Genomic DNA, 26191 nt, shown 5'->3' on the forward strand with positions numbered 1-26191 from the left:
TCAGAGATGTTTACAGATAATCAGTATACAATATGAAATGACTATCTCTAACTGGCATCAATGCTTGATTTTATTAGATTTTATGAGTTTACTAGCAATATGTCTGCGCAGAAACCCATAGTTCATTTATTTTTAAGCAAATTGTCTCACTGACAGCTGCCTCTGGGTCTCTACGCACATCTCTATCATCCCCTGTTGCACCAACAGTGAAGCATCACTTACTGTAGGCTATAATAACTGCCACGTCCCATTGATGACGCCTCTCCCATTAGTCATGAACCATTCTGCATTAGAAATTGGCATTGGCAGCTGTACTAATGTTTTCTAATGCTCCTCTAATACGACTACTGTTATGTTTTCATCTGCTGATTTCCAACAGCAGCAGCAGCTCTGTGGAGTAATATTCTTTTTAATACTCTCTGGTAACACTTTTGAGCATGACACGAAGCAGGACAGGCAGCCATATAAAGCAACTTTAGGGACACCAATCTGGCTAATGATCAAAAGTGTGCGCCTCCTCATAAACAGGTGGTATTCAACAGGCTGAGATGAGTGATTCACGACGACGTTTGTTCAGTGAAGAGAGCTGGATGAATCCAACCAGGAACACTCGAGCGACAAGCCTCACAGAAAGAGAGATTTAGAATAAGAAAGCAAAAATGTTGGTGCATGAAGTCCAAGGATTCACTGTCTTTGCAGAGGGCCCTTAATGAAGAATTAAACAAATCATAGATGTGCACTATGAGAGACATGTTATCGGCAGCCGCAGTCCGGTTCATCTTTCGTGTAGTTACAGAAGAAAGCATACGAGAGGTAGACCAATCACGCTGTAATCACTGTCATGCACAAAATGACATCTAAAACCTTCTTCTTACAGTGGAGCGGAGTAATTTCCATGTGGAAACGCAAAACAAAAGGTTCAAGGACCCTTTCAGTGCCTTAAAAAGTGGTTTCTGGGACTTTAAGCTTGACGTTCTTGCGGCGGAAAATATATGTCTATAAATACAATTATACACTCTGGAAAAATAGTAAACTCTCAATAAAAATCATAATACAGTAATAATAATAATTCAGCACTCGTGGTCATTGGACGGTATACTGCAGTTGGCCGCTGGAGTAAAACTGGTATCAAGGCTGAGCGGCTGCCTTGTGTCCAGCTCTTTATTCATCCTTGGAACTCGCACAAAGGATGCAAACACACGCTGACTGATTGTGATTGGCTGTTACTTTGATCAGATAGGATTTGCTTGTGTACTTTGAAGTGTATTTAAGGGACACTTTCTTTAAATGACTGTCTAAAGGAATTAATTTACCAAAGATACCAGCGTGACTGTGGCCAACCCTTTAGTAACACCAGATGTCATTTAGTCGCACATTTAACCTTGAAAACTGGTGAAAAGTGTTGAATGCCAGCATCATAAAACACAACAGAACAAAACAAAACAAGGCAGCATCACTGTGCATTACTGTATATAGTATATTGGAAACAGATGGATTGATCTAAATCACAGGCAGGTTTTAAATAACAGGGAACTTTATTACTGAAACAACAGACTTAATGATTGGTTCAGATGTTTTTTGTTTTGTGGTGGATTTAAAGCACAGTTGACAGCTAATATGTGTTGCTTTCATTTGACCTGGCTGATGATCAGACTAAATGTCTGGAAGCCAGCAGGAAGCCAAGAGCTAAAATATTAAGTGAGTCATATGAATGGTACTGTCTCAGGAAATCGGTGGCTCAGCTTGGCATGAACTGTCCTTGACACTGATGATGTAAAACACTTCCACTTGGGAGACTCAAGGGGTCACCAAAGCTATCAGGTTTCAGACTGTACTGACAGCTTTCGAGCTACACATGGCTGTCACACTCAGATTTCAGCCACAACTGGAATCAAATCAAAACCTTTTCGATTTGCGGTCACAAAGTTAAACCCTATAACCATATTCACCCTCACTGCTTTCACATCTTAGAACTGCAAACACTTGAGAGACTGCTTGGAAGCCCGGTTCACTCATGGGTTTGTTCACTTGTGGGTGTGTTTTATGCCTCTCGTTGGAGACGTAGCAGCTCTCTGTAATCTGTGGGTGAGTACTTCCTCCTCTACAGTGGGACTAATTTCTCCACCACAACAACAGCTACCACATCCTGCAAGACAAGAGCTACAAGAACACTATGTACTGTACATTCCATAACAAAGAGGAGAAACGTAAAGTCGTCAGAACACCCTGATCTTATGTATTAACTCGCCCTCTCCTGACACCATGTCAAAAGCATTATGTATCTCAATGCTATGTGTTGAATATCACAGATAGAAGCACACATATGTACAAGACACTAATCTTATACGGCAATGCCTATTAAAAAGTTTATGAGATTGTGTATTGCTTACAAGTATGTAAAAACATTCCAGTGGCATACGTATTACCATACTGGCATTCATTTCTACGTGTTATATTACAATTTTATGCACTAATTCCACTAATATGATTTTTGGAGAGGTGTCACATCCCTAGACACAGCTTACAATGAAATATTTTGCTATTTTCACTGCAAAAACAGTTGTATAATGTTTCCAGTGTCCCTGCAGGACCTTTGTGAAATCTGAGAAGATGAGGGGGTCTAATTTTTAAAGCTGCACTTATCATGACTTTTTATATAAAAAACTGGTCAAATGACTACATGTGATATGAAATATGTTGCTAGTAATTTGTTGGATGGAGAACAGGATCTTAAGAGATTTAAAAAGACACCACATAAATATGCATATGTCTCAACATTAAAATTGAAAATGGAAGCAATCGCTATACAGCCACAACATTCAGACCACTGACAGGTGATGTGAATAACATTGATCATCTTGTCACAGTACGATGTTCTGCTGGGAAACCTTGGGTCCTAGCATTCATGTGGATGCCACTTGACAAGCCCATCCAAACACCATTGTGGACCAAGTGCACCCCCTCATGGCAAGGGTACTCCCTGATGGCAGTGGCCCTGACAGCGCCCTGACACATCACAAAAACTGCTCAGGAACGGCTTCAGGAACAGAAGACAGAGCCCAAAGCGTTGACCTGGCCTCCAAATCCCCCAGATCCCAGTCCAGTCGAGCATCTGTGGGATGTGCCAACACAAATCTGATCCCTGGAGGCCCCATCACCCAACATACATGACCTAAATGATCCACTTCAAATGTCCCGATGCCAGACACCACGGAGGTCTTATAACCATGCCTTGACTGCTCTCAGCTGTTTTGGCTGCACAAGAGGAACCTGCTCAATATTAAGTGGGTGTTTTTAGTGCCAACTCCATCATGGTTTTCTTTCTTTTATTTGGTTAAAAAGTCAGTAGCATATAACACATTTTATGTTCATTCTACCTAAACTGTAAAAACTATAAATAAACTACATAAAAAACTACTCAATTACATGAATAATTTTTTTTTTTGTGAAAAAAGATGTGACTGTACACAATGATGTGTCAGTGAAGATCTTGGCATCAATATAATTTGTATGTACATCGCAATATTACCTTTGAACAAACTTTGGGGCCCTTGGTGATGATGTTCAGCTGAAGGTCTACCGCACAGCCTAAACCACTCTATACATGATAAAAAATGTAACTTGATTTTTGGGATCGGAATAAACACAACGCCTTCCACATGGTCAGAGTGTCGAGTGTCCCTTTAAGAGGTCACTCAGCAACAACTTTTAACCATTTAGTTAACTTTTTTTTCCTTTCAACATAGATGCACCTAGCACATATAAATGTATAAGTAAAGGAGTGATTTGACCGAGGTTCATCTGGGTCCTGAGCTGAAGTGAAGTGTTGTTGGACCACAGAGCGAAAAATGGGCGAGACTTAGGACGGGTCAATATTGTGCAATGGGGTGCATCTTAACTACCTTTCATCAACGTGCAACGTATCGTTTACGTTGTATTCCATGTGTAAAAAAGCAAACTTTTGCTAACATGTTAGCCATAACATCTATAAAGTGGTGATGATCTCAATTTTATCTTTTATAGCATTTAATGCTGCCCTAGAGGGCCCAAAAAATGAATTACTGTGTGTGGTATTGAAATGTTTATCAGGGTCAATGATATGCTATTAGTTGATTTATGGTGAAGTGTAGTATTCACTGTTTTTAAAACTTGACCAATACCAGAATGTCAGGCTATCTGGGCAACCTTTTTTCAATCGATCTCCAATCAGAACATCAAATTAGTGGAAGTGCAATAATAAAATATTAGAGTTCCCCCTTTGATTACTGTAATAAGGCTGTATGTGCACTGGTAACACACTCTATTTCCTTATAGTCTGAACATTACTCAAACCTTGCTTATACAAGAAAATTCCCACGACATGACTCAAGTCTAATTGAGCAGCTATGTTTGTCAAAAGAAATCTCAAGAGAACTTCCAGGGAATTTTTTTTTTACGAGTAATATTTTACTTATGAGTCGACTTTGAGGGAGAATCCATCCTCATATACATGTGCATGTTGCAGGTTATGCATGTTAAAATACCCACTTTCTTTCAACAAGACTGTGACGAAATTAGAATTGAGTGTGTGGATTAGAGTGTGGCTGCAACATGCGTCATGATGACAGAGATGTTAACAACATGAAAGCAACCTAATCCTTTGCTGTTGATGATAAAATGGCTGAAACCATTTTCAGCCATTAAACTTTAGTCTTCACATGACATTTAATTATCCGCTATATTAAGGAAGGCGGGTTCTTAACAAACACACTTTATCATCACATCTTTAAATGAAAGCGGAACCACAAGTATTCCAGGCTTAATATGGACACACACTTGATGCCACAACACAGACAGTAGGGAATACAAAAATAGCATTGTGAAATAACATTGCAATAGCATTGTGAGTCCACTCTCAGAAGCATGGGGTAAGGCAGGAAACAGGAAATAGGCCCCTAATGGGGTACATGCTGTTCTTTTCCTCATTGCTAGCATCCAAAGAACAGATTAACTGATTATTACTTACAAGTTCTTGATACCTACAGGACAATGAGCCTGGCTGTATGCGTCTTTATACTGTAGTCTTCTGCATAAAGTACCAGTTCATCTGAGGTGAAAGACGAGGATGCTCTAAATCACTGTTTGTCTATGCAGATGTTCGTCCACCACAGTGTATAAACATACGGATAAAGTCCTTCAGCTGACTCTTGGCTGAGCATTTCTATTGTGCCTGTTATTAGTTTAACTGCTTTCTTCAAATGTCAGTGCTACCCTGTAAAACTTCTGCCAACATGAATGAGAGCAAAAGATCTTTGAGAGGAGAACAACAACAAAACAAGCCAAAACTGGGGAGAGGTTTGTGGCATGAAAGAAGTCAACATTCTTTCAGTCTGACATAAAGTTAATGAAACACAGATTTGTATCAACATCCTCCACCTTTAAACCAGGCTGAGGAGCATGTTTGTGACTGTAATGCATTGTTCAGACATCACCAGAGAGCATCCTGCACACCAGCGACTGTCAGATTGAAAGAGACAGAGAAAATGAATGACTGGATGAAAAAGTTTCATCACACGACTTCTAACAGCTCTTCTCACTGAACCCATTTCTTCTAAATGCTCTACTTAGGCAGCGAGGAGTTCAGTTAAGAGGGGAACACAAAATGATGCAATGCATATACAGGGATTCCCACGCGTCAAGAGTTCAATCGCAGAGCATTTTCATAACTTCATACTAAACTTTTAGATGCTTTGAAAGTGAAAACTTCTATTATTGTATATTAAAACTTAGACCCACACACTATATGGTCAGAAGTATGTAGACACTGCAATACTAGCAGGGCCACCCTTAGCATGTCATGATATTACAATTCATCTCAACTTCCACCTCCATCCCAGAGGCCACGATAAATACCCTGATTAATTCTCTAGTTTCAACGATAATGTTTTGTTTCACTTTCCCGGTCAAGCAAGTGCGACATTAATGCGCGTCAATTTTTTCTTGCCCTTATACAGATTGTAATATTTATTAGCAACTATCAAATGACAACAAACAAACTACAAGTCTTTAAAAGACCCCCTCTCTCTCCTCAGAGATAGACTTGTTAACTGTGCTTGAGTGAGTAAAGTACAGTACAGTCAGTATGTTCACTCACTCTTAGCCACTTCTATCATCAGCTTCGGGTAAAAAGACCCTACCACTTGCCAATACCTCGAGTGACTTTCTAGATGTACTAGCCCAACATGGCATTTTATTTGCCTGCTCAATCCTTTTTGTTGAGCCCTGACATGTGTTGCACTGCACGAGGCAATGGTGGTCACCTCAGACACTGACGACCCCACAATGGAGATGTCTTATGGGAGTGAAATAAACAATTCAATTCACGGGCAAAGGCTCCGTTGGACACAAGTGTTTGTATTGTTGTAGCTATTTGAGGCACAAAGAGGTCAAATCACCCACTCTTTCAGAAAAAAAAGATGTGAGAGAAGTCCAAAAAAGTCCAAAAAAGTACAAGATGTGTTTATCAGAAGTTTGTTGTTTCTTCTGTCCTCTCCCATTAATCATTTCATGACCACTTAAATTTATCTGGTGACCCTTTGGAGGGGCCTGGCCCATAGGTCGGAAGTCAGTGGACAAAACTTAAAGTATAGCAGCTACAACATAAAATGCCTGTTACACATCAGCATCAGTATTAACAATCCAACAATGTCTCATATATTACTTTATCAGTCAGATCCACTTTCAGCAGAATGAGTACTTTTACTTATGACACTTTAAGTACAATAAAACACTGAATATGTCTGTACTTTTACAGAATGCAGCACAATTTTTTGTAATTTTTTTAATTTATTAGTAATTAAGTGTTTTTACATTGTTGTATTACTTTTACTTAGCCATACATATTCCCCAACTGTATCTTCGAGACTCTGCTGCACGTGGACCCAACACAAGGCACATCTGAACAAACATCTGTACGATCTAGGCAAAAAAACCCAGTAAACTCTGCGTTCACCTGTAATAAAATTTATAGCTAGTTGTTTTGAAAACTCCACAAAGGGCATCAGGGCCTCATCTGAGTCTAAATGTCAGCCCTCTTAACAGTCTTCAATGGTAATCTCATTGTGGGCAACGTCAGCCTGTATCATGAATCAACACTGATGAGCGGCAGTAAACAATAGTCATAGCCTTGACCAATATGCATCTTATTCGAGGTGGCATTCAGATAAGAGTCCATCTTGATCCACCGACCATTATGCTTGGAGCCCTCTCATACTTAATTTACGAAGCTGCATCACACTGTGCAACGTGATACAGGCTCATCATCATGGCAACTGGTATCAGAAAAAGGACAGCAGATGCTGTTTTCATTAAAGAATTCAAGCTAATAGAAGAATCAACCGCATGACTTTGTGTTGGAGTCTCCGGTGCACTTATCATATTACATTAAGTTCTCTAGCTGCCGGGAAAAAGCACACAGGCCAATGTCATAAAGGATGGCTGATACACAGGAGCTAGAAATGCTATAGCATTCCTGTTGCACTGTACACAGTCGTGAGCATGATCCCTCATTGGAGACTGAGAGCTGAGCAGGTCCAAATAATGCATTGGGAGTATGACAGCCAATAATCCATGCACAGCTATAACGACCAGCAGAGAGCACACAGTCATGACAAACTGCTGACAGCTGCAGCTAACAATCGCCTGAAAGACCCATACACCATGTTTGCGGTGTAAGTTATCATCATTACAATTTAGCACCAACACATTTCCCCATTTTATGTGTGCAGATGGAAGCCTTTCTGTTTTCATTCTGACATCTCCTCTGAGCTACACAGCCAGTCTGTTTATGTCTTTATTTTTAATAAGCTGTCACATATATTTCTCTGCTTGCAATATATTGTACACAATGCTGGGTTTGTGGAGTTGCCTTTACACTTGGGTGAATGTAGCAGCTGCCTTTATTTAATGCTCAAAACATTTACACTCATATTTTTTGGTTTCTCTTTAATTAGCTAGCATTAGTGTGGTTTGATTTATTAGCTGTTGGTTAAAGAGGCTGACAGCTAGTGTGAGGTGCAGAAGAGTTTATTCACAGCAGAATAAGCCTATAGGGGAAGTGGAAGCACTTTGTGCTTTTTATAGCTGATGTTCTGCTCTTTTGCACCCATGTGACAGTCAAACTGTTAGCGAGGAAGAGAAGAGAATGGCCATTGTCCAATAACATCTTGGAACATATCTGTGGTTCAAACCGGTGTGGTGTGATGGCCTATGGGTTGAAAGAAATAGTTACCCAAAATACCATAAATGATTACTGATATAACAATAATACCGTATTGCTATTGGTAGGTCGGGCCAGCCATCAACCCAAAGCATTAGTAATTGATGAGTTGGGAATGAGACTTAACAGTCAACTATCTGACAAACTGGACCTTTAAACCAATATGGAAGAGAAATCCTTTGAGTGCTGGCAGCCAGAAACCTTGCTAAAAATGTTGCTATTGGTTTGAACACAGCTCAGTTCATATAATTTCTAAGTGAACTGTCTGTGATATAGAGTTATTGCAACACAATATGATGAATTTAACTACATCAAAGGTTTGTTTTATGCATTTTGTCTAATGTAAGACTGAAACAGGTTAATCCATGCAACACTTGATCCAGTGTATATATATATATATATATATATATATACACACACACACACATACTCAGATGATTAACATTATGCTGATTTAATCATATCACACAGCCATATGACACCCCCTACACACACATGCAGTCTTCTGCAGCTGTCAAACTCAAAGACAAGAAGCAGAATAAAGAGACAGATCACCGGTCTGGCACGTAATGATTTAGCCTGGATCAGTACCACGATTAGAGCGTCATTACATTTACATCACAACTCTCAACTGCCACCTGAGGGACCGAGCCCGAGCTGGCAGGCATATAGAGTCACAGGTGGATTTTCAAAAAGCTTGTGCATTCACCAAAAACTGAAACAAACTATTCACAAAGACACAATAAAGATCTGGGCCCATGAAAGAGGTCAGCTAAACAGAACTTAACTCAGGCCATGCTAACTTAACATAAACTGAAAAGAACAAACAACAGACAAAACTGACACAAAGACCAGACTGAGCGCACAGGGGAACATAGATAATGGCTGATCAGACCATTTCTGAATCAAAGGGGTAACACAAAGACAAACCCCACCAACTAAACTACAAATACAATCAAACAGGACAGTTAGATTTTCAGTATAGATATTATAGCAATGAACAAAACCCAAAACACCAACAAACTAAAGCATGGGTTGTTTGTTTGGGCCCACTTCTGATTGTCAAGAATTTCTGATGACTACATGCCCAAATAAATGAGACAAAGAAAAGACAACATGACACAAAAGGAGAAAAAATTAAACTGAGCTGCGACAGTCAATACAGCAACACTGCGTCCCACTATGGATCCAAAATGTAATTTACTCCAGGTCATATATCCTCACTTGGTGCAGGGTTGTCTACAACTGACTTTTTTTAATCAACACGTTTAGACCGAGCGCTGCATGTTGTTTCAATAGGGCCCCGTGTGTGTGAGCTAATGATAACACTGATGCTCTGTAGATGGAACCAGTGATGTTCTGGGCGGTTTAATCAGTCACTGTTGAGCTTTCCTGTCCTTGCCTGTGCATGAAACCATGCCAGTTTGAACTGTTTTTTAAAAAACATATACACCATGTGTTGCCAGAAAACTATTTGGTTAAAGTAGATTTAAAATCTGAATGAGAGCTGCAGAAAAAAAAAAAAAAAAAATCTATTATGTCGGTTAAATTGAGATTTCAAAATATCCAGATACATATCAAGTTCTGCAATATTATTTATAAACCATATTGTCCAGCCCTAATTTTGATTGCAAATGTTTAATTTTTGAGTGTTAAAAATAACTAGCTTTGTGAATTACCAACATTCCGATTGGCCACTTCCTTCAGTTAACTGCTCTGTTTCAGCTGCTCATCTTTTGCACACCAGCACCCTTCAACACTGGTTAGAACCACTTACAAACAAACTTAACTGAAGACAAACTTAAGTGTGACTGTAAAGAAACTAACTTAATGTGCATGCTACAAATGGAAACTAATTTACTGCCTATAATAGAATGCCACAGGAATTAGCCCTAAAACACGGAGATCAGTTCGTCTTTTTGCACTTCTGGTTCCCTCGTCTCATAGTCTGGGGTTTTCTGAATGGCTTTCTGTTAAATGCCTGAAAAAGGTCTGTGGTTAACACAAGCTTAAGAGATTCTCCTGTTTCGTTCTACCACATAAAATACGTCAGTTAATACCACATGTTTGAATTAAAAAGTGATTTGAAAAGGCAGTTGCTAACAAGCGGCTAACTGAAACTGCAGAGGTCGTCAGGGACATTAAACGTCATCACGCTCAACACAGAGACTCATTTACTCACTAATCCGTCTTAACAGGCGACTGTCTAACTTTACAACTTGTACATTGATCAATTTATAGTAAAGTGTGTGTAGTGTAGGTGGTGACGTTGAAGTCACAAGTTTGTTTATAGCCTACCATTAGCTTTTAACTTCTGGCGATTGCATTTACTATCATGAACAATCATAAAATTGTTGTTCATGTTGATAAACAAAATGTCACCAGGTATCATAAAATTGTGTTTGCCACATAATTTATTTCCTGCAATAATCCAAAATCCAACAGAGAAATCCTATATGCTTAGGGAACCTTCAGGAACACCTCACTCCTGCTGCTCCTGATGCTAAATAAATTATGACAAAAGCTATACCTCATCATTTATTTATTTACTGATACATGTGTAATGTTAGTGTAATGTGAATAATGCCAACACACTCAATTATTAACTATTAAGCGTAAACTGTACAGAAAACTAAGGTGACTGCAGACATTAAAATCAGCTGTGTGGCAGCAGGCACAGCCATCACAGCTAGAGACATTTATTTTTCTGTGTGTGTGCGTGTGTGTGTGTGTGTGTGTGTGTGTGTGTGTGTGTGTGCGCGTGTGTGCGTCTATGTGCCTTGGCCACAGCAGGGAGGTCTGCTGGAGAAAAACACAGTGTATTGGCATTCTGCAGGCTGCAGGACTCTGGCTGTGTCGAATTGCGCAACATGAAGGTCTTACCAGAGGAAGTGTTGAAGTCTGACTCCAGGCAGCACTGAGGAGCCGCTGAGCTCCCCAAGAGAAACACCTACAAAAACACACACACACACACACACACACACACAGCCTGGTAAATGTAATGAGCAGTCAAGATGAAAATCGCAGTCTAACTACGAACACCAGTAGGTGAAGAAACGATGTCAAACATGTTGCCATGGCATCCCCTCACAGAGGCACTGTGAGGGGATGTGAGGCTTAAAAGTCGTGGGATCAAAGACATTAAAAACACAGGTGATCCAGGTATCTTATCTTTACTTTAAAGTCAAAATAAATATGTCACAGTGAAGCGCCATCATCACTTTGAACACCTTTTGTTCTGTGTGACAGGATGTAGTCAGAACACTACATCCGGCTGAGATGACCTACATGCAACACCCAACAAAGCAACTCCCACAGCTGCTAACCTCTGGTGGTTTCCACATGTGGTTACCACTACAAATACTTCCCCTCACGCTGCTGTAAGGCCAGATAAAATACCATACATTTCATTTCCCCTTTCGGCCCGGCGGCCCTCAAATGAGTCAATACATCTTTTTATGTGTGTATCAGAGCCCGAAGCGAAGAACAACGTTTTGGGAGGAAAACGGCATAAATAAAACAACAGTGACAAAACAACATGTGCAGGGAGGCAGAAACAGCTTTGACTCTGTCTGAAGTCGGGTGTTTGGCAAATCATTGGACGTCATGTTAAGTTCGTGGTGAGATCTCGAGGGACGAAGAACAACAAAATGACAGATTGATTATGACGAGAGTGAGAAGAGAAAGCATTTGTTTGTGTCATTAATTCAGTGGCAGGACAGGGCTGGTCATCTCTCTCCGACAGACGGTAATCACTTGTAATCAGACTTAATGGGCGCTCTAATGGGACTGCTTTTCCTCCCTCCGTGCTCCCTCTGTAGCACTCTTTAACACACTTGTCAACACACAAACAAGTCTGCACATGCATGTCTGCGTGCATGTTTACATGCCATAAATGGGGAAATGTAATGTCTCACTTCCATCTGAAAGGGAAGTATTTATTCAATAACACTTTCTATCCATAACAGTACAAAATGATCAGTTCCTATTCGGGTGTAATGCTAATTTTCATATTTGCTTGGTTCATCTTCTCTTCAGGCCTCATTTGCATGCATTCATTTATTTGCAGAGGATGGTAACTCCGCTGAGCCTCTGTTCTGTTGCCTCCTGCTCTCCATCAACACTTCTGCAATGTTACAAATATACAGTTCACATTGCTCATTAATCTTCATCAGTTATGATAACATTCTACCAACCTGAACAATGGTAAGATGATACAACAAAGAAGTGGTCCCTCAACTTTTTTTGATTTAACTTATTATTCTGAAGTAAATACTGATTGAACAATCTAATGGTTGTGCAAAAACGATGTACACAGATTGGTTCCTTAAGTCTATAAGCTTTCACTGCACTATTCAGTTTGCAGCTGGGCTGGGTCTTTCCCAGAAAAATGGTCGAATTACAGCACAAAGGAAGTGCGTAGAGGCATTGTTATCCCCGGTCACAATCACCAGCTAAAGGCAGAACAACTGGGATAACTGTGGAAACTCTACAGTGCAAAATAAAAAGGACTCCGCTGATTGAGGAGGCACTGAAGATGAAGAGGGAGAGTGATAGAAACCGATGTTAAAACAAGAGTGAACGGACGGCATTCACTCATTGGAGAGTGCTCCAGTGTTGTGTCAAAGTCTGTTCCCCACTGATATGTGTTTCCCCTTAATATTGGGATATAACATTAAAATAAGTAACAAAACCTGCCCACTTATCAATACAACCAGGTGTTTTACTCTAGGTCAAATTGTTTTTTTAGCTTTGGACGGTAGCTAGTCTGTTAGCCATAGCCATGTTGCTAATGCTGTCTTTGCAACATCGCCACCAACAGTAATACTTCTCCATTTCCACTTTCCAGAAAGTTCATGTGGAAGCAGATGCTTAAGTTCTCTGCTGGTAACATGCCAAGATATTCTGAAATGTGTCGGCAAAGATGGGGGAGAAGAAGTCCTGAAGCTAGTCAGCATGGATGTAAACAATGGTGGATTTAAAAAAACCTAAAAAAAATTTAAAAAGACAAAAAATCAGCTTTGTAAATGTTTTTTAAACATCGCTAAATGGAAACACAACTTCTTTTCATTTACAAGAAAACTCTTCAGGGGCCCTTTAATAAGCCAAGGCAGGATTTTTCACATATACACACTGGGGACTGTGGTTTTGGAACGCACCGTTTTATGATAGAAAAAAAAAAAGTCAACATGGAGGAAAGGATGCAATTCCAACTTTAGCTGACTAGAGCCAACTTACTCAAGTCACCAATTAAGTGTATTATTATTATTAAGTCAAATAACAGTGAAACATAACTTCTTATTACTCTCTTTGGTAAATCAATTTATCTAGTAAGCACACAGAGTATATGACAATAACAATGGAGTTGCAATTTATTCAATAACATCCATGTGTACCTTCCATTCAAACTTCATTAGTCATGGATTCACCATTCCTTCCCTCCAAAGTGCAGCTGTTTCAAAATATTTTCAACCAACAAGTGCTATCCAGTCAAAACTGTGTGTGTACATATTATGGTGAGGAGAGACACAAGGAGAGAGATGAAAAGAAAAAATGTGTGTGTCTGAGAGAGGAGACGGAGTTGTGAAAAAACACCCACTAATACACACTGTTACTCAGTTTCCATGGTGATTTGAGTTATATTTGACAATGTGACGCACATTTCAGCAACCACTTTCGCTGTTAGTCTTCTTCATCCTTTCCAGCACAGTGAGCTGAAAGTATGAATGGTTCAAATGAAGTAAAAGTGAGATAAAATGACGTTTGGGCCTGAAGAGTCGATAGAAGACATCCGGTGCCGAGAGCCTGGCCCTGTAATGTTTGCAAGCATTTAAGTAAAGAACATAGAGGGCAAGAGCTCCTCCTGCATTTTTCTCCAGGGGTGTGTTGAGTGGTCTGTGGGAAACTTAATGAATGCAAGGCTTTCTTGTGTCTCTGATCCCAACTCAAGACTCCCTACTTCCCAGTGTGATTAGTACTGTGTATTTAGCCTACAATTACTTCACAATTAACTAAAGGAATTAGTACTCTGTCTGGAGGCTGCTTCAGTGACTTTCAACATGCAGTGCATATATAAACTAAATGTGAAAAAAAAAACATCTGGACAGTCATACCAGTGCTGATATAAAGTTCATAAACATTCCTGCAAGCAACACAGTAGCCCTGTTACTCAACTGTTTTTCATGTTGTGGTGTTTGTATTGAATCGGCTAATATGAGCTACAGTAGCTTAAGGGATGATCGCCCCCATCACCTTTTCTGCAGAGAGAGACGCCTCCATCCACTTGTTTACAACAATATTTCTGCACACTGCTGTTGTTGTTTTGCTCCAGGCACCTGACGTGCCTTTGTGGATTTTTGGAGAAATGGCCTCCAGATGCCGCAGGTTACAAAATGTTCAAATGCCTGACGTCAGTGGAGCGTATTCTCTTCTGTTCAATCAGGTGATAACATACACAAGACATGCTGCTGTTGTATATTATAAACATGTAAAAATGGATCTGAAAAGAAAAACTAGACAGTATGCCTGTCATTGATTGCTAAATATCATGTAACTCTGCCTTCTACCACAATCTGAAGACAATTCATCAATTCATGGTGCTGGATTTCTTCATTTCAAGGTTTGTTTTTGGCTTCATTTATTCATTTATTTATTTTTACCAATGTAATGTTCTTTTGTTCGGTGATTCTCAATGGGGAAAACACCCAAAAGATCCTTGATTGTAATGAGAAAAAAATTCATCATCCCTTTCCTTTTCGAGGCCAGTGCCCTGGTGAAGGACAGTGTCCTTGTGTTGTGGTGTGGGAGGAGAAAGGAGCACTAAAGGAAACCATGTGAACATGGAGAGAAGCAGCATTCAGTAAGTTTTAAACCAGATAACCTTTCAGCTGTGAGGAAACAGTGCAAAACACTTATAATGATTATAATGATTACTCCACAGTAACTCTATCAATCTTGCTTGAAAAAAGCAGTGCAACTTTGTATATAGTAAAGAAGAGCTCTGAAACTAGAAGATAACACTGCTCTAAATTATTCATAAAACTAAACACTGGGGATGTGCACAGTGAGTCAATTAGTCGATTAAACGTTGCAACCCTTGCAAATCAACAACAGCAGTACTAGTTGGTTTAAATGTATTATTATTTTATTAATGTACACGTTTTCAAATTACATTAAATTACACAATTTTCACTGAAATGTCTAGCCCCACTGAGCCCCCACAGAGTCAAGAGTGATTTGAAGTTATGTTACATAATTAAGTTAATGTACGTTAATAATATATCTTGCGTAAAATAATGTCAGTGACAAAAGTACGTCATTCACGTAAGTTATGAGATTGAACGTAGTTAAAAATAACCATGTTCAATCTTCAACATTCACATCCAAAGTTTGATCCTGTCCTTCACCAAACCAAGTAGCTTTTGTGCCTAAACTACTGTTTGAACTGTTTGTTTTATGAAAGTCTTGTCTGACATTGCATATTTATTATCTACTGTAGATGTTAGGTAGAGCGTCAGAAATTGAAGCTTAAGGCCACTGACCAGCTATATTTGACAAGTTAGGAGTAAGAATGTGTCGAAATGTCACGTCTACAGTACCTCGTCAAATGTTGCTTCATTAAAAACAAGCATCCATTGGTAAAGTTTACAGCGTGATGTAGGCACAGCACCAGTGATTTTCCAAGTGGGAAACCCCAATGATTAAAAATGGCTACTGTACTCATGTTGTGGAGAGCCATGTGTCATGATTTATACGCTAAATGCATTATTGGACTACCTACCTACCTAAATCTTACTCATTGAAAGATTTGAAAAACATTACGCATTTAAATGATTCACTATTGTGGTAATTACACGATGTGAATTATGTGCAACAACACAGCACAGACTCAGAAGGTAAGGAACAAATGTGTTAATTGTGTGAATGAATAATGTCACTACTGTGCAACAGAGAAGAACAGTGCTGCACAGAACACGATCTCATTTGTCACATATCTATTTTTTAAAATTATTCCTATGACATAGTGTTAGTATCATCACTCAAAACAAGACTATGTGTCCGCAGTACAGATACTTGGTGGTATTGATTTGTCTTCGTCCAGTTTTACGTGTGGTAGGAGCTGTGTGGTAAAAGGTGTTTTTTGCTTGATGATGTGTTTCAGTTTGACCCAAACTGTGAAGTTAATGTCCCCTGCAGTTCCCAATCTTGTCATTGTACTCTTGCTGTAACTTCCATTCCACCCTTCCAATGATTAAAACTGATCTGCTGGGAAAAAGTGCAAAACCTCCATCTCTATATCTTATGTTTTGTTAGCAGTCAGTCGACATCTTCAAGGGCCAAGGCTACACGTATTGTGGCTGCTTTCAATGTGAAGCAGCAGGAAGTGTTTAGTTTGCGTCAACATTAACCTTAAAGCAGAGAATTTCATTACAGCTTCAATTGCACAAAGGAGATTGGAAGAAAAAAGGTGAAAGTAAGAACATAAATGCAGGAGTCAAACTACACTCCAAGGGTGGCACTGACCTTTGAATTTTTGCCTTAGACGAAAATTCACTTTAGTGCACAACAAAGCTGAAGGAGGCTGAAAGACCTTAAGTGAACCCAACCTGAATATGATCCTCACTGAAATTAATGCCTCCTCTTGAAACTATGTTCATATTCAACTAGTTTAGATAGTTTCATTTTCTTTTTTTGCCACTTGGGTCCAGACTGATTCATTTCAACAACTATCACATGGATTACCATAAAACATGGTGACATTCATGGTCCCCAGAGGATGAATCCTACTGACTTTAACTGTATTGCCATCAGCTGGTCAAAGTGGTCAATGTTTCAGATGTACTCTGTGTTTAATGCTAAATGTTGAACTAAGGGAAAGTGGTAAACATCAACATGTTAGAACTGATGTTGTGAACCTGTTAGTATGCTACAGTCATCATTATGGATCGAACAACTTTTATTGCTACGACCTGCCCTACTCTCCTTCTGATTACCTTTCCCTAAAACACAGTTATGTTGATTGGATGCATTAAAATCCGGAAGGATGCAGTGAACTCACTATCCCTATGTGCAGGGGACGCACCATATTTTATCCCTGATAAAACTACATTGTGAAGAACAAATCCATAACGAAGTAATTATAAAAGGAAACTCACGATCAAGACAGAAACAATTCGCTGGTCACTGTCTCCAACCACCTGTGCACTGTGTAGACACTCAAACATCTTGACATGATAGTTTCTGCTGCAACAAGACCAATCCCTGACACACAGATGTCAACAATCAAAGCTACTAACTTATGGTGAATAAACTAACTGGGCCAATGTCAAGAATAATCAGCTGTGAAGGATTCTGTTTTCTGTTGTGACGATGATGGATGATGCTTTGCTTTTGAAACTGTATTTTGTTTATTTAAAATTTTGTAGACAAGTGTATCAGGATGATGTGATAGAGCTGTACCCGACTCAGGAACAGGGCCAGCCCTACACATTTTGGTGCCCTAGGCCAGATTAGGATTTGGTGCCCCTAAATTGCAACATCTCTCATCAGCTAACTATAATCACATGGTGTCAGTTTGATTTTTGTTTTTCAACTAATGTGGCAGCTTATATGAAATACTATAACCATATAACATCAAACACAAGTTTAACGCTACAAATTTTCTTGGGGACCCACTGAATTTCCCTGAAACCCACTCAAATAACCACCTGTGGGTCCCGGGGAGTCACTATATCAAAAACTTATCAACATCACTGAAAATATACTTCCCCTAACCCTAACCAATCTCACCTCATGCATAAACCTAACCAACTCAAACAACAAAGGCAACCAGCCAGACGCAGAAAGCAAGAAAAGCAGTGACCTTCATAACAGTGCCCCTCTGTGCCAGTGTATAACCTCACAGAATGTGGCTACAGCCTTGTTGATCAATGTATGTGAAAAAAAAGAAGAAGTTCATATTAAATACCTTCATACAATTAAATAAATTTACATTACATTTAATATTTCTACAATATTAACAGGTGGAAACTAAAGCCTGATAAGATATGTCAAAATAACAAAGAGTTAAGTTACAGAAAAGATAATCGTTATTGATCATTGCTGAAGATGAGAAACATGTAACCCAGATTGTTTTAGAAAGGATGTTATACTGAGTGACAAAAAAAGTGGACATCAGACTGAACAACAAGCAGATTAGAGTTGAGTCACAAGGCAACCCTCCAAATCCAGTGTCAACAAATTCTTGTGTACAACATGAGCAAAGCAGAAAAGATTATGATCAATATAAAACTTGCTGTTCTCAAACTTGCCAAGTTTGGGTGTAACAGTGGAGAAAAGTGTGCAACGAGGACTGTGGTAACCTTAAATGCACTGAACCTGGATGTGAAACCGGATGATAAATCTGTTTGCACAGCATGCTATTTATTTAACTGCTCACAGTTTAGTAAAGTTTTCTTTTGCTCACAACTGCAATATTGACTGGACTTCTGGTACTCAGAATTTGAGCCAATAAAAGGAAAAATAGGGGTACTGCCTAAATAGCACCGGCAAAAAATGATGTTTGAAATCTCTGTAAAAGACCAAAAAAACAAAAAAACAAAAAACAATATTCAAGATTAAAATGCAGATCACAGTCACCCAAGCAGCACCTACTGAGAAGAGTATTCCATTTAACAATTGAACTAGTCCAAAAACTAGACTTAAAACAACTGAATGTTAAGCTCTTTTAGACCTCCAAAATAACAACCGACATGACTTCTTTTTGGGACTGAAGGACTATTTGTCAAGAAAGTGGGTGCTAAGAGCTGACAGAGGCATTGTTATGATGATATGATGTTATAGGAAGTGGAGAAGATAAAACTCTGTACAGGATGTGAGGCAGGAGTCAGTTTGACAAAAAGAAGAAAGTGGAAAAGAATCTTTCTAGAGCATTTTAAAAAAGACACAAGACACAAGACAGAGGACTGTGAAGTCAACTCTTTAAGGAACTGTTACCTTCATGATCACACTCACTCAAAAAAAGTCAAAAAATGGATTACCTTAGTTGTCTGGTCAAATTCTAATCAGTTCACCCTTGACCTTGATATTTTCTTTCCCCCCCCCCAAAAAATTCCAGACCATAAAACAAAGTTCTATGGAAGATGGAGTTTGCTGGAAACTCAATCGTGGAAACCTCCCTTTCAAATACAAGACTTACATACATCTATGTACTAATGACGACTGAATGATATGTTTGAAACACATTTTATCTAATACACCTGTATAGTAATGGATTATATATTGTGTTGAAAAACTGCAATCCAGGTACATCATAAAAAACTGAACAGCAGTTCTACAATGGCACAATACATAATATGGTAACACTTGATAATAACATTAATAAATAGGACATTTATAGTCAGTTATAATAGTTTTCCATGTTATCAAACAATAAAATGCTTCATAAGCCAAACCATAAACATCAGTCGCAACAATAAACCATTGCTTAATAAATGGTTAATAAAGCATTTTATTGTTTATTAATGCTGAAATGACTATTAACTAAAGCTGAATATTGATATAACTATACATTTGAAGTGTTACCAACATATTATTTTTATGGATACCAAAACAATAAGCTTTTGCATAATTTCCAGCATCTGCATTTGTCTGTATTTAAAATGATTAATAGATTTAGCAAAAAAAAAAAAAAAAAAAAAGAGTCAATTCTGTCTAAATCAACAGAGAATATAATTATTAGTTGCAACTCTAATTCCATTTACAATGAGAGAAGCAGTGTATCCTCACATTTGGGAAGGTTAAACTGGGAATGTTTTGTAATTTTGCCCAAAAAATGCACAGTTTTTGATAATTAATCCTCTCTTGATTTAGTTTTTGATTACCCGACTAATTGTTTTAGTACTAAATAGATTATTGCCAAAATGTATGATACGATAAGGGTAAATGTGTGGAAAGATTACAACCTCAGAGCAGATTAGTTGTGCGTTGTGTGTGTTTTTTTTACTGTAGGATGCAATAGGAGAGGCAGTTAAATTTTGTGAGTGTGTGGAAAATAATGTCAAGCATTGTGATGCTGCAGATAAAGTAAAATATCTAAATTCATGCATCTCTCGTCCCGCTAACGTCACCATCTTACACAATACACATGCACAGAGGCAGACAGGCACACAGACACACACCTCCCTTTTAGCCTGACAGTTGCTGCTTTCGCCTGTACGACTGAGTGTGGGTCACATCAGGACAACGTGCCGGCTCGCAGACTCCGTTTGTAGCGATACCAAGTTTTTTTCCCCCTTTTTTTTTCGGCCTCATGGACACTATTTCAGGGTGAAAAAAAAGCCCTTTTCAAATTGATGACAGCAGTGGGCACAGAGGGAAACCATTGAAAGGAGTATATAAAGCAGCATCATAGCGTCTGCCTGTCCTCCCCCCTCCTCTCCCGACATCAAAAGTGTGCGCTCATCCTGAGCCGACAGAGCTCCAGATCGCTGCGGTGCATGCTGGGTAAGAGAGGACAACTCAGGACACATGCAGAGGGACTTTAAGGATACTGCAGTAAGCTGTTCACAATAAAAAAAGAGGGAAAAGATGCAGAGAGACGGAGGGAGGGAGGGCAAGTGAGGGGAGGGAAAGAAGACCAAAATACTGGCAGGATCAGCAGAGGATGGAGGAATTCAACTAACATTTCATTCTGACAAACGAAAATGTTTGACGCAGCAGTTCTCTGTTTTCGCTGTTTATGTCATTAGGTCTGCATCAGTGCACTGATAGGAAAACGCTGCTCTGCACCAGCGTACGGCTGAGTCTGAAGGATTTAAGACGAATGATGTAATTTGGTTTTTTCATATCGGTGTTTTTAATTCTTTATAAAGGCACAAGTCGTCTGGTTCATTCAGAGATGAAGCCTTTCTGTCGGTTTGTTGTTTCTGACGATGATCAAGTAAAGAATAAATAATAATTTAGTCTGAACCCAAACAAATCCTCACACAACAGGCACGTCTGGAATTTTTGCAATAACTTAAATGATAAAACGATTATCTCAATTGTGGTCGGTTGATTTTATTTGTACTCATTGTACCTAATACGTACCTGAACACTGTGCCCTTATAAACATCGCTTTAAATGTGGTAATGTGGTAATGTTCCTGGACATACCACACATAGTCAGACTAAAATATAATATACAGAGAGAGCAGACACTGAAATATGACATAAGCAAGCAGAGCTATGATAAAAAGGACATATTAACTTTAACTTCCTATCATACATTTTATGTATTTTATGAAATAATCAGGCACTAAAGCATGCAGCACAACATTCTATAGCACAGCTTCCCTATTATGTGCATACATTATACATTAAAACACACAAAACATGTTTTAATTTTTTATATTTCATGTATTATAATTTTTTACTTCAATATAATTTTGTATTAAGTAATTTGGTGATATTCTCTACTCACCCTGTGTAACTAAATTGTACTGATGTACTTAATTTTTTGAAGAAACCATCTGGATTACATTGTTTTGTAAAATCATTGTAAAGATTGTTTATATATCTGTAAAGGAGCAAAATGTGGAACATGTCGGTAACACTTTATAATAACCATCATCAACACATGATCTTTCACTGTTAACAAACACTGAAATGCTTTTTAAAGCCATTCATTAAGAACTTGAAATGGTCAGTTTCACCTATACAATAAAACAATTGCTGAATAAACGGTTTACAAAACATTTCATTTATTTGTTAACAGTGGAATAACTATTAACTGGAGTTTAATTAACTATAAACTTACCATTTATTAATGATGATGTATATGATATGTCGTGTTGCCTAATACTGCTGATTATCTTTTCGACCTGGTATAACGTCTGACTATTAACCACAGCAGCATGCTCGGTTTGAGAAAGAATGTTAACTGTTGGACAGGAAGAAACACTGGCTAGAGGAGGCCTTTTCCATTCAGTAGGCCTGTGCTCAGCAGTGTTTAGTCATCTGCCTTGTATGTATTATTTTCCTGCTTAGAAATGCATAGAAAGATTTGCATTTTAAAATTGATTTTATTCTGTTATGAAATAGACTATATACATTGCCATACATAACCTGCAAAGCTGACAGGAGGGATATTTAGGGAAGCTGCACAAAACTGGAATATACATTTAATGATAAAATGCCAATGTAGACATGTCAGTGGTTAATTATGCATTCATGAACTTGACCCAATACATAGTAACTTTATAAACGTTATGTTATTCTAAAGGTAAAGGTAAGCAGTTACAAAGGCTGTAAGTACGGCTGTCAATTGATTATTAAAAGAAATCTTAGTGATTACAAGCCTTGTGATTAATTATTCTAAATTAATCGCACATACCAATATTTGAAATGAGCTTTTAAAAATACTTCAATGGAAACAGATTTTTTTAAATCAATGAATAAATGATTCTAAACTTTAGAAGGAGGTGATTTTTCAAGCTTGAAGTGCTCTGACAGAAAATTCCTTTGTTACATAACACAAAATGGTTACATGTTACTGCACAAAATGGTCCTTTCAACAGTTCCATCTGGTATTTTTATACCAGATATATACCAAATATATTTTTATTTTTAAATTTTCTCATCTTTCCTGACAATGTTTCATACCTTTTTGACAAATTACTTCATTGTGTTCTTAAACTTTAAAAAGCTCTTTAAGAACAGGGCAGTTTGTAGTAAGTGGAGAGCGACAGTCGGTCGGTGGCTGAGCTCAGAGCAGACAGCTGTTGGCCGCTGGAGCAGATGGAAAGTTTAGTGGTGAAGTTGTCTAGTGGCAGTAAATGTACAGTACAGGTGACAATTTGCCCATGAATAAATGAATAAACTTAATTAACAAGCTCGTTTATTAACAAGAAGACCTCATGTTTGAGTGACAGCTATCACTATCACTGCTAATATCCATGCTATTTATATCCGTGCTAATGCCCATGGTTTGCTAATGATGTTAATCAAGCTGAAACGACAACCTGGTAGCCATGGTATAACGTCCGACTATTTACCACACACTCAGTTTGAGAAGGAATGTTAACTGTTAGACAGGAAAAACACTGGCTGGAGTGGCCTGTGCTCAGGGGCGTTTAGTCATCTGCCTCCATCATGTTTACAAAGCTACTGTGGAGCTACTGCTAAACGATTTGGGAAAAAAATCTGACCAATTTTGCCATCTTCAGTTCAATAGATGCAAGTGTCAGTGTAATAGATTTAAAACGTGATGGAGCATTACCACATTGATACTGTATACCATCAAAATATGAACTGATCTATATTCTAATGAAAAGATGAGAACTTAAAGATATGAATCTCTTTGAGGTTGCTGCTGGATCAGAGGACGCCATTTTTCTGAACCACAAATCAAAAGTTTTACTTGGGTTTCATGTGTTGTTGTTTGTAGGTGTATACACAGTCGCCTGATTGGTGAGCATGACTGTCACACTAGGAAGACGGCATGAATTTGTAAAACCATTGATACACGTGTTTAAACGTGGGTCAGATGCATCATCATGTTATCGCAAGATTATCTCAAGGAAATGATGAAGGTCTAAGTACTGAAACGTTGTTGTCATTAAACTTAACTGTAAGTGAGGTGGACAGTGTGTGGGAGTATTTTTCCTGTAATTGATTAATTAAAAATGAACAGGTTATTTTGACCGCCCCAGTTTTAAGATATAAGTTACATATACTGTTTATAGATGAGCCACACAGTATTAATTAACCATTTACAAAGTATTATAAACATCAGTGAGAACCTTACAATAAACAATTGCTTGTTTAAGTTTAACTATAGATTTACTAATGATGGTTATTATAAAGTGTTACCAACATATCTGCAGAACATTCACTGACAATGTTCCCTTTAATATCCACTTATAGTAAGAAAAGAATGATCAACATTTGTATTCTAATGTTTAGAGAACTCAGTTCACCTGTTTAAGGTGCAACACTCACCAAACACTGGACTGGAAAAAAGCATTTTAATTGAGCATAATTCATGCAACAATTAGATTTTCTCCAAAAGATATTTTGCCAGATCATTTTAGTAGAATTTAGTATTTAGTACAAAAGTAAATAGTGAGAGACAGGGTTGACTCAACTCTGCTCCTCAGAGCCTTGAGGATTTATTTAGAAACAGGCATTGGGACAGCAGGGAAGTATGCATAGAGCTCAGTGATAGAGTTGTTTCAGCAGTAAAAATGGCATAACGAAAAGCAGTAAATAGTAAAGCATGCAAAATAGAAAGAAATACGTGGATTTATAACATGTTGCTACATACTCTCTGTCTGCCATCTAACCTGGGTCACACAGTTACCCTTGCAGCATCGTTAACACTGACCTTGCCTGTACTGCCAACTATCCCTCCCCGAGCCTCCACGCTGGCATTTAACTGTTCAGCACTGCTGCGACAGCACAGCACTGACATACAAGCGTCTGCTGGATGACACTGTATAAAAATCCTGACCCCAGCGTGACCTCTGTGTGTGTACATCGCTATTTGATGGGTGTCAGCGTGTGAATTAGTTTCACCACAAGTGCTTAGAGTGTACACTCACAGCAGAGGGGGAACGCTACAGGGAATACATGTTCACGTAGTCTGTGTCAGCAGTGATCAGCCGCCGCTGCTTCCTGCCAGATGTGACAGCGAGGCTGCCAGCGGCCAGATGGAGGCCAGGCCAGGGGGGGAGGGGGGAGTCCCCCTGCAGGAGGGCTCATACCTGCTCTGCACAGTCACAGTCATTGTTGCAGTGTTACATCAACTAGGAGACCTTAATACCATTTCTGTTAGCCACTGAGGCTACACTTCAGCAGACAGGTGGCTTCTATCTAATACCACTGGATGTGGTGGTAGACAAAATAATAATATTACTATTTGTCTGCTTGGACTGAAACATCACAGATTTATTATGGACTATTTTCTTGATTAATCAATAAAATAGTTTGTCTGTATTACATGCTTTTTTTTGTCCACCTTACAGTCCAAAAGGCCAAAGGTATTCAGTTTACAGTCATATAAAACAGAAAAGCAGCAGATCCTCACTTGTGAGAAGCTGGAACCAGAGATATTTGACACGTTTACCTGATAAATGAACAACTCATGAAATATCAGATCTAATATATCTAATTTTCTGTCAGTCTATCAAGTGATAAATCAACAGCTTGTTTTAGCGCTAATGTCTTCATTGATATTTTCATAATCACACCAAATGATAGCATATCCCTGGCAAAGCTAGACTACACACATACAGGTTTTCCATGAATTATCTCGCAATACACCAACAGAAACAGCTGGAGTCTGCCCTCACCAGCAAAAACCACTGCATTAGTTATTTGCCTAAAATGATCTGAGCTCCTCTCGTAGAATTTTGAACTGTTGTTGCTGAGAAGCAAAGGCAAAAGTAGCGTTACATTGTGATTACAAAAAAATTGAATGGGCTAATGCATCTGTTAAAATTCAAATATGTTCAGGTGCAAAAATGCTGCTTTCTTAAGGTTGCCCATGTTTTGTTGCTAAAAACACTTCATATTAGGGATGCTTGACATATATCAGGCTGATGGGAAAGAAGAAGAAGAAGAAGAAGAAGAAGCGCAGCACGCTGTCATGTTCTCATAACATCAAACTGCTGCTGTGTAGAGCCACATGTCATCACTGGTGTGGATGTTTTATTTTACAATTTCAGAGGAAGACAACAAGTTTTCACCATTAGAGGAACAGATTTCAGCCCAATCGAAGTTTGCACACTGTGTATGTTTCATGATTGCAATACAACAATACATGAACACAAAGCTTTAAAAACTGTGCCAACTAAATAGCGAAGGAGATCCATCTGTGCAACAAATAATCATGTGGTGATTTTTGCCGCCAAAGCAAATATTTGTGCACCTCAACCGCCCACAAACAGTGCAG

At 38.6% G+C, this 26191-nt stretch overlaps 1 protein-coding gene across 5 annotated transcripts in view; it reads right to left on the minus strand.

Moving 5' to 3' along the window:
* thrb (thyroid hormone receptor beta) overlaps nucleotides 1-26191 on the minus strand; it is a 125536-nt gene that overhangs the window by 39711 nt on the left and 59634 nt on the right. For all 5 annotated transcript variants that reach the window (XM_084380210.1, XM_084380211.1, XM_084380212.1 and 2 more), the window contains exon 2: nucleotides 11141-11207. The gene's annotated coding sequence lies outside the window, so the exon portion shown is untranslated. The remainder of the gene's footprint in view (nucleotides 1-11140; nucleotides 11208-26191) is intronic.

Source organism: Pagrus pagrus (genome assembly GCF_965226575.1).
Source record: "Pagrus pagrus genome assembly, chromosome: 17".
NCBI lineage: Eukaryota > Metazoa > Chordata > Actinopteri > Spariformes > Sparidae > Pagrus > Pagrus pagrus.